Source organism: Cyprinodon variegatus, unplaced genomic scaffold (assembly GCF_000732505.1).
Source record: "Cyprinodon variegatus isolate N-32 unplaced genomic scaffold, C_variegatus-1.0 Scaffold134, whole genome shotgun sequence".
NCBI classification, from domain to species: Eukaryota; Metazoa; Chordata; class Actinopteri; order Cyprinodontiformes; family Cyprinodontidae; genus Cyprinodon; species Cyprinodon variegatus.
In genome coordinates this window covers 216,201-233,076 of record NW_015150587.1, presented here as the reverse complement: position 1 = coordinate 233,076, position 16,876 = coordinate 216,201, and the positions used below count along the sequence as shown (strand labels likewise).

Here is a 16,876-nt window from a genome sequence, read left to right as displayed (position 1 = left end):
TATATATATATATATATATATATATATATATAGAAATACCCATGTTAATACTCTGCAATAACTTTGTATAATTATCCAGCTAAAAAAAAGAAACGAAAAAAAAAAAAAAAGCTGTCATGTACACCCTATGTACTATACATATCCCATGCACCTTTTTCTTCCTCTGGCACCTTCTTCTTCTCTCTTCTTCTTTTTGACTATTTCAGCTGATGTAACGATTACATTTGTCCACTGTGAGATCAATAAAATCAATCAATCAATCTTAACATCCTCTATGCTGTAACAGAAAAAATACACCACACTCCTCATTTGCACCTTTGATCCTCCTACTGCAAACCACCCTGGCCTGTAGTTTCAAAAGATTACTTGAGTGTTAAAAAATAACTTTTCTTTTTCTGCACATGTTCTCTCAAACTATTTGTGGTCTAACTGGTCTCTTACTCTTTGTCAGAGTCGTTTGGGATCACCTGACCCCTGAGCAACGGGGAAGCGGCTTCCCTCCTGACTGTCTATTGCTGCTAAGCTCCTTTACATCATGGTTTGATCACCAGCCGTGCAAAGAGGATTTATGGCTGGAGCACGCAGAATACTATGTGCTGAGCCTGGTCTACATGCAGGGGAGCCAGTCCTATGCATTTCCAGCAAAACAAGTCAGCTACAGCCAGTCTGCATGGTTTGTTTTGGTTCAAACAAGTAGACTATCTACATTAATGAAGCATATTGTATAACTCTCTCCAATGAACTTTGGCACTTGATTGAAATGCACCCGTATCATTTTTTGGTGTTTTTTTGTTAAATTTTGACCAATTTAGATTAATTAAAGCATATAAACTCTGTAACAGGCTCTGATTAACAGGAGAAACTCTTTAAATTTTCAATCTATGAATCAACCATCACATACTTTTTTTGTCCACTTTTTGTTAAAAATGAAAGTCAGACTTCTGCTTTGATTCATGATGAAATGGTTTCATCATGCACCTTTCCTTTTTCATGTATTATAGATCTTAAAAAGAATCAGAATCTAAAGGCCCGAGAAACAAAAACAAAAATAACAACAAAAAACAAAAACAAACAGCCTGCGCTGGTGTGAAGTCAGCTCATTTTCTCATAGAAAATAGATCTTACTTATAAATTTAAAAGAATAAACCCTAACTTTCAACTTTTGAGGAAATTTGTATTTGAAATGTTTGTATAAGTTGTAACATTTTATTCTGTATTCTTGTAATTGATTTTTTTTGTTTGTTTGTGTTTTAACTTATTCTGTGGTTTATAAATTTGAATTAAGCACAGCTATCGTCAATTATACCTTTAAATTCACATTTATTTTAAAAGCCTTCCTAACCCATACAAGTACATCAAGATGTTTCTTTATCAGCAACAAAAAAATAATGTATGCATTTCTAATATGTTCAATGGATTCAAGAAACAAGAGAAGTTCAGCTGCTGACTTAACTTCAGTAAACTAAAACTCCTGCTTATCAAGCTATCAGCAGTTTTTCCCACATATTGCAGTTGTACATCAGGCCAACATGTCTATAACCTGACCTTGAGTCAAAACTATAATCCTTCCATGTCAATAGTACAGTATAATCCATTCATACCTTGATTAGCCTGTGTCTTTGCAGCCAAAGCAAAATGAAACCATTTCACACCCAGAGAAAACAGTTTCCTTCAAACGTAGTAACCTAAAGAGGAACCCAGGTTTATGACCTCTTCAGCCTTTGATACTTAAATTTATTATGCGCTTTATAGTGCTTTTTATATGATAACAACACGTTGATATGACTCCACAGTGTACCTGTTTTACTGTTCAACTGACAGGAGCTGCTGTCCATCTTTCCAAGACTTCCTTTGTAGACATTTCCATTTAAACCTTCCACACATGAATGCTGATGTGTGATAACTAATCATTAATAGCATATGAATAATAAAAAGTTCATCATTTAAAAAAATGTATTAGCATCCAATTTAAAATCATGCAAGGGAAGAGTGCACAATTTCAAATGTTAACATGCAAATGCTTTATCAAAAACAAATTTTTCCTTGGCTGTGCTACTTGAGATGAAGAAACTAATGTTTTGGCAGCTGTTGGACTACAGAAGCTCCTACTTTCTGATCATCTCAGCAGCAAATATAAAACACTAACGCTGTTTAAACAGAGCAGTAAACAGATAAATCACTAGAAAGAGAGAAAAAATAAAAAAGCTCTACATGCTTGGTTCTTAAAGTCAAGAATGATTCATAACTTGGCAGATATGCACCGATAAATTAGCTGGTGGCCAAAATTGTCAGACTTTCAAATTAATTGATCCTAAAAGTTGATTGAATGGTTCAAAACGCAATGAGCATTTTTTCTGATCACTGATCCCATCGGACTATAGCTTAACCAAGCAACATATGGGATGATCTTTGCTCCAGTTGGTCAGAGGGCAAGACAGAACACAGACCTGGAAATAAAGGATGCTACTATGAAAGTCCTTAATGCAGCCTCTGATTTGCATATATTTTTTTAAATTACATTTGTTAAACCATTTTAAGAGTCTAGATCAGTTAATTCAACGCAAACTTTGGTACAAACACCATTGCCTAAGGTATGACTTTCAAATTATTTTTGATACGATGGCTTGCCAAGTCCAAAAAGGTGTTTGCTTTTTGTAGTTGGGATCAGATCCATACAGCACCAGAGTCCATTTGGAAGATGACTGAGACCTTCTCAAAAAGGGTCCAGGTGAACCTGTTTGGCATAGATCAGGGTTCACTCCATTATAATAGCTCCTGCACTAAAGGTCCTAAATGAGGGTCAGTTTAAAGTGCACTAGATGTGGCAGAATGATTTACCTGTTACAGACAAAAGGATCATGCCATTACCAGTAAGTTAAAAACCTACTGACTGGCAAGGACTAAAAATAAATTCTAAACGCTTATATCCTTAAAAACATATTCTAAAAATAAACTGGGATCTGCTTCAACTGATTTCTGTAAAGTTATATGTTTAGCTGTACAAAATCCACATAAAGAAAACAGACCAAGAAAAAAAACTCAAAGTCTCTATGAATTTGGTCACATCGGTAGAAATTAGTCCTGGGCAATTAATTACAATGTAATATAATGCAATATTATCACAATTTAACAAACAGTTTTCAAAATCACAGGGGCACTTAACTTTACATTTAACATTTCATTTAACAAGAGTAATTACATTTCTCACTCAAGCCAATTAGGTGGTGGTAATATGCTTAAGTGGGTTTGCAACCACAGAAACTGGAGGAGAGAGTTGCAGCGAGCAAGAATTTTAATGCATGCAAGTAGAATTTAGCACTTCTTCACAAAAAGGTTTAGACCAAAATGCAACCACAGACTCTGGATGAGCAAGTTTTCAAGGTCATGAAAAAAACCTCGACCCCGGATTTAAAAATCTACATGACTGTGATTAATGCAAAGGAAAATCTAAATCAAATCGCAATATCTGCGCTAGTCTGACGGATACAAACTGGTCATGGCTGCATCTAAGGGAGACGTCTTACCTTTCTCCTTGACACAAAGCCTAAACTTGTGCCTGAAGGCAAACTGCTGCCAATAGATTGATTTTTTATATTGATTGTGCAAATCTTTGTATTTTTGTCTGGATAAATATATTTCCAACATCATGTTGTGATTAGGAATGTTGCGATGCACTAAAAAATCTAAATAACAATAACTGTTGTTTTGTCAGTATTTTGTTTTCAAAGTCACAATCAGGTAATTCATTGGTTTGCTTTAACATACATATAAAATTACAGTAATCCTTGTATGTGCTCAGTGTACAGGAAACAAAACAAATTAGGTCTGGACTGTGCTAAACTAGACTGTTGACTAAATTCTGAGGGTTGCTTCATATGAAATTCAAAATGTGCATTAGTCTTGGAAGTTTTCACAGAGCCCTTTAAAGTCGCAGGGAAGCGGCTGTTCCAACAATTGCAGTTCCGAATTCTTCAGAGTATAGCCCGACTTTACATGAGTGAATAAAGTGAATGTGATTGGTCGATTATCAAGGGTCGGCATTGTTGTGGGGGAAGGTTCCCAATTAACAAAAAATAAATATCACGATTTTTTGATTATATTATTGTGATCTCGATTTTATCACGATTTTTTTAGATACGACCAACATAACTTCAATTGCATGCAAAGAAGAGAAAAATTAAATAAATGAACAAGTTTATTAAACTTAGAGAATCACAGCAGTGCTAACAAACTTATTTTTTTTTATTTCTATATTGCAAACACACCAAAGAGTATAAAAATGCAATAACTGCTGAGTAAAACAATTACAAATTAGTTATATTTTTCAAGTAACTACAGTCAAAATAAATAAAAATTCTACCTGTAGTGCAGTTTTATTACTTTAAAATCTTGACTGTTCTAATAACGTAAAAGAAAAAAGAATGCACACAGAAACTAACTTGAGTTTAAAAAAAAATTACATTAAACAATAGATTTGTATAATTTCTAAAGTCTTTAGAAACAAAAACTACCGGTACTATGGAACTGCAAATATAGTGCAAGTCTAGATGTAATCTGTGCAATCTATGATGATATGATCAGGAAAATAGGCTGTCTGCAAGTGTTGCATTACATAGCTCCCAGTTGCTGATGAAATGTATAGTTAAGCTCAAATAAGGCTCTGACGTGCGGCTGGACCACAGGTCGCTTGTGGTGGCAAAGAACTGCACATTTTTAATATTTTGTGAAACTTTCTCTCTGCATTCAGCGTACATACATGGAATAGCGGTTGCGGCTGGGCAGCGTGGATCCAAAACGTTTAACATTATATTAAATCCCACTCCTTCTAAGGATTTTTTTTTAAATACAAATTTTCTAACTTTTGGGACAATATGGCCTGATAAAGAATACATTTATATACATGTTTAAGCCAGAATGATTTGAAATTTAAAATTACTTCCCTACAACGTTTAAGTTACAGGGTTCTAAGAGAATAAACTCAACATTTCTAATAGATGCCAAGTAACACTAGCTTGACCTTTGCTCATTAGAAAGTCAACAAGCCAAGGTACCAACATCCCAGCAGGGTGCCTGAAGAACGGGAGAGCAGGAGAAGATTAAAACAAGGATTTGCCTGACCCAAACATAGAAAAGTCTTCATTAAGTATACATGGCACTAGTAGACAAATTTGAAAGGCTGAAGGCTGGAACCTCATTGGATCTCTAATCAAGAATAGACATTGATCCTTCAAAATTGGAAACACAAACAGCATTAGATGAAATCTCAATTTGCACTTTCCCAAATGCACATAGGGAAGGCGACTAATGAATTTTGTCTCAGATTAAATGAAGTTTATGAGTACGACACCCCCTTAGAGGGGAAAACCACCAAAACTACTTTATATGAATTAACAGAGCTATATGTTAGAGAAACTGTTCTGTTCATCTGTGCATAAAGCAAAATATGTGATTAATTCCAGTTAATTATAATCCCCCATCCCCCCCAAACAAAAACAGCCCAAAACTGAAAATATTTACCCGTCTATCTAAATGGAGAGCCATTTAGATATTTAACTAGGGTTGAATAATAAATCAGATCAATCATGATTAATCGATTGTTGAAATAATCATCAAGTAATTTAATAATTGATTCATTCAAAACTGGAGTATAGAGACTCTAAAACATGCCTTTATCTGATAGAGCAATCCTCTAAGAGCAGTAATTATACCAAGATTGTAAAAACAAAATAGACTCTTTGCATTTAAGATAAAAAAAAAAAAAAAACTGTCAATATGCTCTGTCCAGGCCTCCTTAAGAGGAAAGTGTTTGAGCTTCATCACATTTAATTTCGTAAAAAGACTTCTTTAAAGAATCTTTGGCTGTCTAATTATTAATCAATTCAATCAATCGAAAAAAAAACAGATTAAATAATTTGCATAATTGTTAGCTGCAGCCCTATATTTAACTTAAACTATAAATAAATTTAAAGTATGTGTTAATAGGTGCAACCAGATGCAGATTCTTTTAATTGGCCCTGATTAAAATACATTTGGATGCTGGATGAGAAAAGAAATGATAGAGTCCAAAGAGCAAAATGAACTCAATATATAGTGATCTGTTGGGTGTTTTCTTTACTTGCAGCTCACTTTGTAGGTCTTAACAGATGCTACAGTCCCTTGGCCCTTTCTTTGTCTCTTTCTTCACCAGCTTCCTCTTGTTTCCACCCATTCATCCTTGTTTCCTCAACTCTACCAGCTGTCCCAGCAAAGAGCTGCCTGCCATACTCTGCCAGTAACACTTTTAGCCCAACATTGATGACTTAACTTAACAACGTATGCAGAAATAAACTCAAGAGAAAGTTTAAAATGATATATAAGAGATGGTTTAGCATTTCCACAAAAAAGTATGGTTATATATGTATTCAAATTTTCCTTTTTTTGTCATGAAAAGCTCTAAATTGCTTATTCATTCCAACAAATGTACATTGTCTGTTGTTTCTTAAAGTGAACTTTAAATAATGTTCAAAAATGTGAATTTATCACATTAGAATTTGACTGACACCAAAAGAAATGGCAGACCAAGCCCCAATGAAAGGTGTCTACTAACAATATTCAGTGGGTCCAGAGAATATCCCTACAGCCTGCTGCAGCTGTTCTGACCACAAGGACAGATCAGCGCTCTAAAATGCAAAGCTGTGTGTGCTGTCTAGCTTCAATCGACCACTGTGCCCGGGGCCCAGAGCCACTCAGACGGATACTAAATAACCCAGACAGCCCCAGCGTGGCACCAGACGGCACAATGACAGGTTCAACCAACACCATGTAGATCCTGAAAACATAATGAACACGAAAAAGAGTCATGTGTGCAAACATTTTATTTTCTACAAACAATTCATGTAGGGAATTCAAGGTAACAGCATAGTAGTAGGTTAAATGTGTGTGAGATTTCTGTAAAGTATGATCAGTATTACCCATCTCTGAAAGAAACATGGTTAAGAAAATATCAGGAGATTAAGAGGAGAGCCGTTTTAATCATGCAGCTTCAGTTTTAATTGTTTTGGGAAATGATTGGGTGTTTTACAATAACACAGAGGTCAGTATTTTGCATCCAAACATTTTAACAGAATTATTTGGCTTTCCAACTGCTAGTTATAGAAATGTACCCATTAGATCTAATATATCTGAACCTGTCCTGATATTAAAGAAAATTCTAGATCAGTTATTTGCAAAAGTGTGCTATATTAATCGGATTAATTTAGTTGACAGAGAAAGCCACTTAGAGCAGCAATTATACCAAAATTGTAAAAAAAAAATAAAATAAAAAAAATTGTAAACATTTTGCATTTAAGATAAAAATCTTCTGTCAATATGCTCGATCAAGAGCTCCTCAAGTGGAAAAGTTGTAGTTTCACCTGGTTTAATTTAATAAAACATTTTCTTCAAGGAACCTTTGGTTATCCGATTATAAATCGACTAAATCGAAAAAATAGGCGACATTAATTGATTTTGCAAAATAATCGTCAGTTGCATGCCTAATATATATATATGAAGACCACAGCAAGCATCCTCTCACTGTTTGCTGACAGCGGATGACTGCTATATTGTGAGTCTAGAAAGATTTCAACACCAAAACAAAAACTGACTAGCTTAACTTTAAATGTGACCTTGGGTTTTATTGATGCAAGGCAACATCATTAATGGTCAAGCTACAACAGGCAGATCCAGTAGTGCTGAGGTCTTCAACAGGGGGTCCATGGAGGTACTGCATGGGGGTCGCGAAAGTTTAGGTTGATGAAACTTTTTTTTAATATTCCCCCCCCCCCTGCAATTTTTTCCGCTAATAGAAATGTCTTAAAATACACATTAAAATGAATTCAACACACTGTAGTAAACAGATAAATGGAGGCAGAAGATGTCTTTCAGTCTTAAATGCACACATTCAGCGACACACAGGAGCTCTTTCAAGCTGGGCACCGTTTCATTCACAACACCTTAACCAGGAATCAGAATCAGAAATACTTTAATAATCCCAGGGTGAAATTACTTTTGTTACATTACTCCATCTGTAATAGAGTGACTATAGGACCAGTTTGATATAACACAATCTCATACAATATATGTATAATTAGGGGGTCCCCCGCTCCATCTCGCCATCAGTTTAGGGGTGCTTGGCCTGGAAAATGTTGAAGACCCCTGCAGTAGTGGTTTGCAGTGGTGAGAACTATAATCCTCTCATCCCAAATAGAGGAAATGTAGAATCGGCCTTCCCAGTAGGAGACCGAGTCAATGATTTCAGCCTATACAGGCGGAGCTGATAATTCGTCTAATCTGGTCTAATTCGTCTAAGAAAACTACTCATGGGGCTTAAGGTTTTCATAGAGAGACCTATTAGAGCAACAATATATTGTAGAATCTCCTTAAACTGACAAATAAAAACCAACGATAGATGTTCATCTATTTAGAACATGAATTAAATACATAAATTTTTTTTATGGATTTGGAGAAACTTTTAATTATATAAGTCATTGGTGACTCCTCTTTCCTCAAATGCTTTCGAGTTTGAAGCCATAATTAGAGTTTAAAGCTACAACAAGGGGAGGTAAATATTTTTTCATGTCACAGAACCTGTGCTAAAACTCTCTGTCTGTCTGTCTGCTTGTAACTGTTGAATATACATTAAGTCGGTACAGCAGAGAACCTGCATCACATATTTTCTCAGTAGATATTTACTGGTAGGAAACACATGGGAGACCAGATGAAAACCCACCTGCAGCAAATAACCTTTAAACGCAACACGTGGGGTCAGGGGGGGGTGTTAACTTATGTGCACCATTATAACAATAACCCCATTGTTTCTCTATGTCTCTGTTGTGACCTAATAGCAGAGGATTGGGCATGTGCAGAACTGTGGCACCATTCAGGCTGTAGCCCCACAAAGCCATGTTGTCCGTATCTACGTACAGTCATGGAATAATTCCCAATATTCCAACAGGAACAAAGAGGCAATGCAGGTTATTTTCCAGAGAGGATGTCGCCATTACTTCTTAGACCCAAACATCTGAGATGATGGCAAAACAAACAGCAGCATGCTAGCAAACAATAAGCCACAGAAAATTCATTAATAACACAGTAAATTATCTTTCATTTTGTTGTAGACCAGCAATTTAATTTTTTTTTTTTTTATTTTAAACTGCTCTGATTCCTCACCTTTGAGCCGGCGTTTTGTTTTCCTGAATCATCAAACATGTAATCACTACTCATTTCACTTTTCCCACACACTCGTCCATGCAGCAACAGCAAGCTAATGAGCAGCAGCTCCCACTGAAACAAGAATGGATCACTGCGACGCTCTGTGACTCAGGGTGCTTCTGTTTTCTGCTGACTGCTCCCACTCTCTCCTCCTCATAAAGCTGAGTTTGTTCAGCCTCCACATCCTTTAAAACACAGCATCCATGCAATACACGTTGCACCGTAGGCCTGTTTGAAGCTAATTTGCTGGTCATGCTCATATGTTTGCAGCAGTGTAACAGCAGCAGCATCAATCCCAGTCGGACATGCGCTAAGGCTAAAAAAACATGGAGAGAAAAACATTTTACTGTAACACTGACATCCTAACTGAACAATTACCGGTAAAGTGTATATGATACTCCTAAGTTCCATTATGCAAAATAAACTTTTATAGAAATATTTTATAGAGCTATACAGAGATGTTTCATTTCACTGCATCATTCATCAGATCTAGAAGGTTAATCACTTGGCTCTGTAGTGTGTACCTTAAGTTTACTTATTGATATAGGCTACTAATATCTCCAAACCCAAGTTTTTCAATTACAAACTGAGGCTGAGACCTTAACAGAATAAAACAGACTAAAGGGCGGATTATACTTCTGCAACCGCACACATCAAATGTCGCTTGCGTCTGGTCGTGAACCAGTTTTGCTGGTATGCTTCAGCAATGTCGGTCTGGAATTTCAAGGGATGCACAGTTTCCCGCCAAAGCACCAGAGGCAGCCTATTGGAGAATTTGCGAGAACTTTGGTGGATGGTCACGAGAACTTCTTCGGTGGCGGTGGCGGGAGTGTTAATTTTTCAAAACATGTCTGAGGCATTGTACAAGTGGTAGTACTTCTGAACATCCTAGATCAACCTTTCGCCATGGTTATCCATTGTTGGTATTAATTTAAAAATGGCGCGCCCCGGCACCGAATCGAGATGGACGACTACATAGACAGCCGGAAAAGCATATCAAGGACCAATCACAGCTGCCTTTTGTCTGCGCATTTCTGCTTGAGGTCTGCGTGGGTTTGCGTCCCTCCGACATGTAGTCAGGCTTTTTTTAGGTGTGCTTCGACGGTTACAGAGCCTCTGCTCGGGGGGCGTGGTCACACACAGAGACAGAGTGAACGGCTGCAGAGGCTAAGCATCAGAACTATAAATGGGCCTTAACAATAGCAAAATAATATAGCTTTCCTGGGTTTTTTCCCCACCTTTCTATTGCTTTGCCCATCTCTGTTTGTAGTGACTTCATTTTAAAATAACTTAGTATTGATCATAATCATAATAACAGTGAATCTTTACACCGTAACGGCAGCACACTCCATAGTTCATTGTGACCTTAATACAAAGCATGACGCTATCTTTTAGAGTGCAGTCAGGGCCAAGCAAGCTTTATATCTAAATTCCTTCAAGCATACATTGACAAAATTATTAGATGGGAAAGATGAAACTGATGCAGTCCTTGGCAGGCACCACAGCTTAAAAGTAGGGGTGTAAGTCGCCCATGTTTTGGGAATACAGTATAGCAGGCATCCCCAAACTCGGTCCTCGAGGGCCGCTGTCCTGCAGGTTTTAGAGGTTTCCCTGCTTTAAAACAGCTGATTATAATGATTGCAGTAAAGCAAAAGCCTGTTAATTAGCTTTCAATTAAAATCAGCTGTGCTGGAGCAAGGAAACCTCTAAAACCTGCAGGACAGCGGCCCTCGAGGACCGAGTTTGGGGATGCCTGCAGTATAGCATTGATAAAAAGGATGAGGTTGTGATATTTCCAAATATCACACAGTTTGCTGATACAACTGTGATTACATTTACAAGTCTGCGTCAGTACGAGGACATATCATTTTTAACATAAATCAATTGCATCAAAAAGTTATTTTTAATGCAGCCAGAGTTCTGATGAAAATTAATATCCTAGCTTCTCTTCATTGGCTTCCTGTTAAATCGAGAATAGAATTTAAAAGCCTCCTTCTCACATATAAAGCCTAAAATGGCCAAGCTCCATCTTATATCAGAGATCTGATTGTTCCTTATGTCCCTAACAGAGCACTTCGCTCTCTTTAATTGATATGGGTCAATGTATTCTGTTATTTGGTGTGGTTTTAATACCCTACAAATAAACTTTTATTCACGTGGATATATCAAACAACCCTAGCCTTCTCTTTAGAGACATGTTGTCTATGGATGAGAATCGAAAACCGGATTTGTTCCAATTCCATGGCACTGTCTGGCAGCTCGCTTAACGGTTCTCTTAACATTTCCAGGCAGCATCAGAGCCTAGCGCTGGGCAGCATGTTTTCTACGCAAGTTATGCACACGGCATTCAGTAAGCAAGTACGATGTGACCAGGCGTAAGTCTAGAAAAGCAAAAAATAAATAAATGGCGTCCCATCTGGTAAAGCGATCGAATGTTTGGCTTCATTAAAGAAAGAGAAAGATGGCAACAAGGTGCTTTGCAATCATTGCAAAGTGGTATTACATCCACGGGAGGAAATACATCCAACATGCAGAAACACCTGCGCACACAACATGGCATACATTTTAACGAATGTCGTGCTTTTGATGCTTCCAGACAGAAGCTAAAGTTACGACCAGCATGGAAGGCAACTCTGGTGGTAAGTAGCTAGTTTTATATCACGGGCTGTGCTTAATGTGATTCCTAGTAAATCATATGCCATTTCTGGAAATAAACCAATTTCCTACCTCTCTTTGGGGTTATTAAGGGAGTGTGCCTTTCTGGTAAATCCAGCCCTTCAAAGCATGTTTAATTAGAACTACTGGTAGGTGGAATTCGTACTTGATTCTAGTTATTGCAATGGATCTAACGAAATATGCTACGAAATTGCTCCACAGTTCATGGAGCGAGAGCAAGGTTACGCTCCTTTATTTAAATCAGGGGGAGATGAGCTTATTTCTTGAAATTTTACAGTAATGCTTTTTCATTAAACAAATTCTCCATTAGATTAAGACTGTGACGAGAATTGATAAGGAATCAAATATTTTCACAGGATCGATAAGGGAGTCGGAATCGTGAAAATCTTATCAATTCCCAATCCTAATGCAGTCTCTTTTAGAAAAAAAAAAAGTCTGCCAACATTCTTGTATTTCACCAAAGTAAATCTGATGCATTGAAAACAGGAACGCTAGGAATGTTAGAAGAAAACTGGACTCAGCTTTAAAGTAACAATCAGGACCTGTGTGCACATGCTTCAGAGGTTATGTAACAGTTAAGTAATGACAGGATTGTCAACATTATCATATAGAGACTTTAAATATTGGAGGTTAAGTTAATAACATGTAATAACCAGTAATATAACCATTACATCCGGTTTGTTTCTTTTTTTTTAAACTGCTGTGTTACAGATACTATTGATCCACTTGTGGTCTTTGAACAGCTGCAGCAGAGCAGTGATCTTCTCTTTGTTGTGAGTGGTCATCAGCTGAGACTGATATGAAGCTAGCTCAATGCAGATAAACTGAAATACTACAATGATTGTGAGTTTACATGTTTATACCACCTAACCACACCCATTTAGAATAATAGCAGTACTGCATGCTGGAGTGGGGCATATTGAAATGACGATGTTATGGTTACAAACCCCTGCAACACAAAGGCGATGATAAAGTAACAGATCTGCATCTGCATCTGAATCCGCCTCCACGCCCCGGTCCGTCCGTCTCTGTCCGCCGGTAACAATGGTGACGCAAGCTTTGCAGCTAACCAGCTGGCTAACGTTAGCATCACACAACAATAACAACAGACCGCGAATACGAATTTCAAAATGCTCTGTGTAAACATTAACACTTCAACAGGTTGCGCCAGTGGCTGTAAAATGATAACCAGTCTGCTCACAGACACATCATTCTGTCCTGGCTGCTCCCACTATCAAAGTGTTGTCTGGTTTCAGCGGTTTTTCTTTTTTTAAGAACTCCAACTGAAAACCGTTTTCAGCTGTTGGTTAATCCTTACCAAAAGGAGATTCTGGTCCTTGGAGAACCCCGGATCACACTGCGAAATCAAATCCACCGTGTCATGAGTGTTTGTCCAAGAGAAAAGGAGAGAGGAAGGAGATTAGCAGTCCTGTGGCAACTCCGACGTCTCACGCTGAAGGAAAAGGGAATGCAGGAATGTGACGTTCAGTCCGGTCCGGTGGCAACGTTGACACGTGCATTTAACAGTGAAGCATCCTGGGAAATAGAGTTTTGTTCAACAGCTTTAAATCAAATCTATATTATTATATTATATTATATTATATTATATTATATTATATTATATTATATTATATTATATTATATTATATTATATTATATTATATTATATTATAATTAAGCCATAATTTAAGTAATATGATGTAAGAATTTTATAGAAATGCTTTTAAGAGCAGTCATTAGTTTTTATTTACCCTCTTTTTGGGGGGATAGCTGCCCAATCACTGAAAATCTGGTTTAACAGTTCAGTCCATCCTCTTCGAGGAAGGCAGGATCTAATTCAGGGGTGTCAAACTGGTTCCAGAAAGGGCCGAGTGGCTGCAGGTGCCAAGCAATGGCACACCAGACCCCAGTCATCTCATCAAGTCATCATGTTCAGATTGGACTCACTTGATGAGATGAATGGAGTCTGGTGTGCTATTGATTGGTTGAAAAGAAAACCTGCAGCCACACGGCCCTTTCTGGAACCAGTTTGACACCCCTGATCTAATTGGTGGACGGTCAAATGAGCTGCGACGCAGCATAGTGTTCCCAGTGCAGCAACCCCAGTGAGCAGCCAGGAGACTGATCCAGGTCAGGGAAAACAGATCAGACAGAACAGTTCTGGAATCCAGGAGTCTGCAGCCCGGTCAGGGGTTCTGATCCACACAGGAACAGACAGATTCAGGGTTCCAGGAATCCAATGAGTGTGAAGGGATGTTCAGAGTTCCATGAGGCACCCACAGATGCAGACAGGCAGGCTCAGCAGTTGAGGGACAGAGACAAGACATGGTACCAGGATATCTGCAGAACTTTTTAGACTGGTCTCCACCTAGGAACCAGGCTTGCGGGACCTAAAACTGTACCCCACCTAGGAGCCAGGGCACAATCAGGAGACAAGACAAACACTAAAAAACCCTTTAAATCAGGGGTCTTCAATGTTTTCCAGGCAATGATGGCGAGATGGGACCCCCTAATTATAAATATATTGTATGAAATTGTGTTATATGAAACTGGTCCTATAGTCAATGTATTACATATGGAGTAATGTAACAAAAGTATTTTCGCCCTGGGATTATTCAATTCAATTCAATTCAGTTTATTTATATAGCACCAAATTCACAACACAAGTAATCTCAAGGCACTTTACAGTTCAACCAGATCATACAGTCATATTGATTCAAAGTTTTCTATCTAAGGAAAACCAGTTGATTGCATTGACTCATTGACTCAAATACAGTCCCTCACACTAAGCATGCTTGTAGCAACAGTGGAGAGGAAAAACTCCCTTTTAACAGGAAGAACCTGTTAAAAGGGAGATCCGGCAGAACCAAGCTCAGTGTGAGCGGCCATCTCCCGAGGCCGACTGGGGTTCAAGGAGACAGAAGCAGAGACACAAAAAGCAGCTGTAAAAGGCGGCCCCGTCCAGGAAACACACAGCCAGGCAGACGAGCTCCGAGCGAGCTCCCATGCCAGAGGACGAAGGGAGCACATCCAGCCAGTCACGGTCAGAGAAACAGGACCACACTGGAAAACAGGCCGATCTTCAGCATCTATAAACAAGGGTGTTGATGGCGGCAGCACAGCTGATGTTTCTCTCCAGGATGATGTCACAGCTTAACAGGAACAGACGAGGCAAAGCTACTCTGAGGAAAAGCAGAGAGAGCATAACGTTAGAGATTGAACTAACAGATTCTGCAGAATAGGAGAACCGAGAGAGAATGAAGCAGAATGATGAAATGGGGGTCCCTATGTCCTCCAAAAGTCTAAGCCTATAGCAGCATAACTACAGAGATAGCTCAGGATAACCTGAGCCACTCTAACTATAAGCTTTATCAAAAAGGAAAGTTTTATGCCTAGCCTTAGAACTAGACAGGGTGTCTGCCTCATGGACTAAAATTGGTAGTTGGTTCCACAGGAGAGGAGCCTGATAACTAAAAGATCTGCCTCCCATTCTACTTTTAGAAATTCTAGCAACCACTAGTAAACCTGCAGATTGAGAGCGAAGTGCTCTGTTAGGAACATAAGGAACAATCAGATCTCTGATATAAGATGGAGCTTGGCCATTTAAGGCTTTATATGTGAGAAGGAGGATTTTAAATTATTGAAGTGTTTCTGATTCTGATTCCTGGTTGATGGGACAGGTGTTGTGAATGAAACAGTACCAAGTTTGAAAGAGCTCCTGTGTGTCGCTGAATGTGTGCATTGATGACTGAAAGACATCTTCTGCCTCCATTTATCTGTTTTATACAGTATGTTTAATTCATTTGAATGTGTATTTAATGACTTTTCAATTAGAAGAAAAAACTGAAGGGTGGAATAAAAATAAAAAAGTCTAATCAACCAAAACTTTCTTGACCCCCATCCAGTACCACTGTGGACCCCCTAGGGGTCGCCAACCCCATGTTGTAGACCTGGGCTCTAAACGACTCGCCTCCAAGAACAGGAACATGAACTCTGGAATAACTAAAATCTAACGAAACAAACAAGCATCAAACAATGATCTGGCCCCAATAGCTGGGCTAAGCAGAATATAAAGCAACAGATGCAGATGGATAAGTTGAGAAATGATCAGGAACCAGGCAGAGTTAGGCAGCTGAGTGAAATGAGCAATTAAGATGAGCTATCAAGGCAGATCATGACAACTTTAGCAAGTCTACAGATTCAATTTAGTCCATTCTCATTTTAAAAACAACCCAAGCTCAGACTAAACAGTCATCATCAGTAAACAATTAATTAAAGTTTTGCCAAAACATAATGGTTACATTCTGTTATACCTGTAAGTCAGAAAGATATTGGTCTCATCTGAGCAGAGCACTTTCTTATATATTCTCTGTGCCTACTCTATGAGCAGTGTCAAACTGTAAATGTGACTTTTTTTTTTTTTTTATAGCTTTTGCTATTTATTTTTTTAAATAGTTTTCTTTTGCCTCTTGTAATGGGATACTCTGTACTATGAATACTTCGCTGATTAATTCTGCCTTCGCTCAGCATCTCAATTTAGACCACCACAGAGGCGGATAGTAAATAGTTAAATTTACCCATTTGCATTTACTTGAGCAACGTTTTGAAAGATGCAGACCAAGGAGTAGTTCATCTGTCCTGTGTTTCTTATTGTATATTGTATTCTATTGTATTGTATTCTTAATATTTTTTTAAGTATCATTACTCCTACTTGAGTGAGATCTCTGGCTACTCTGTACACTGGAAGCAACATGAGCTATTCCATGAAGGTGAATATACAGTAAACAGCAGATATTTTCAATTTTCAATGGGAGTTCTTCACCCTGCTGCTCTAAATATAAGTAACTCTAACTGGAAAGATTGGTTTTATAATTTGATGAAATAAAACAGATGTTGAAAAATTATTTCTTCTTGTTTGAATTTTAGTCCCTAAATATAGAAACTTTTACATAAAGTCTATCTTTATAATTTC

The 16,876-nt window shown here is 37.9% G+C and overlaps 1 protein-coding gene across 4 annotated transcripts in view; it reads right to left on the bottom strand.

Moving 5' to 3' along the window:
- The window catches only part of ctif (CBP80/20-dependent translation initiation factor), a 60,302-nt gene extending 46,942 nt beyond the window's left edge, over window positions 1-13,360 (bottom strand). For all 4 annotated transcript variants that reach the window (XM_015376403.1, XM_015376399.1, XM_015376400.1 and 1 more), the window contains exon 1: window positions 13,223-13,360. The gene's annotated coding sequence lies outside the window, so the exon portion shown is untranslated. The remainder of the gene's footprint in view (window positions 1-13,222) is intronic.
- Window positions 13,361-16,876: the final 3,516 nt, after the last annotated feature.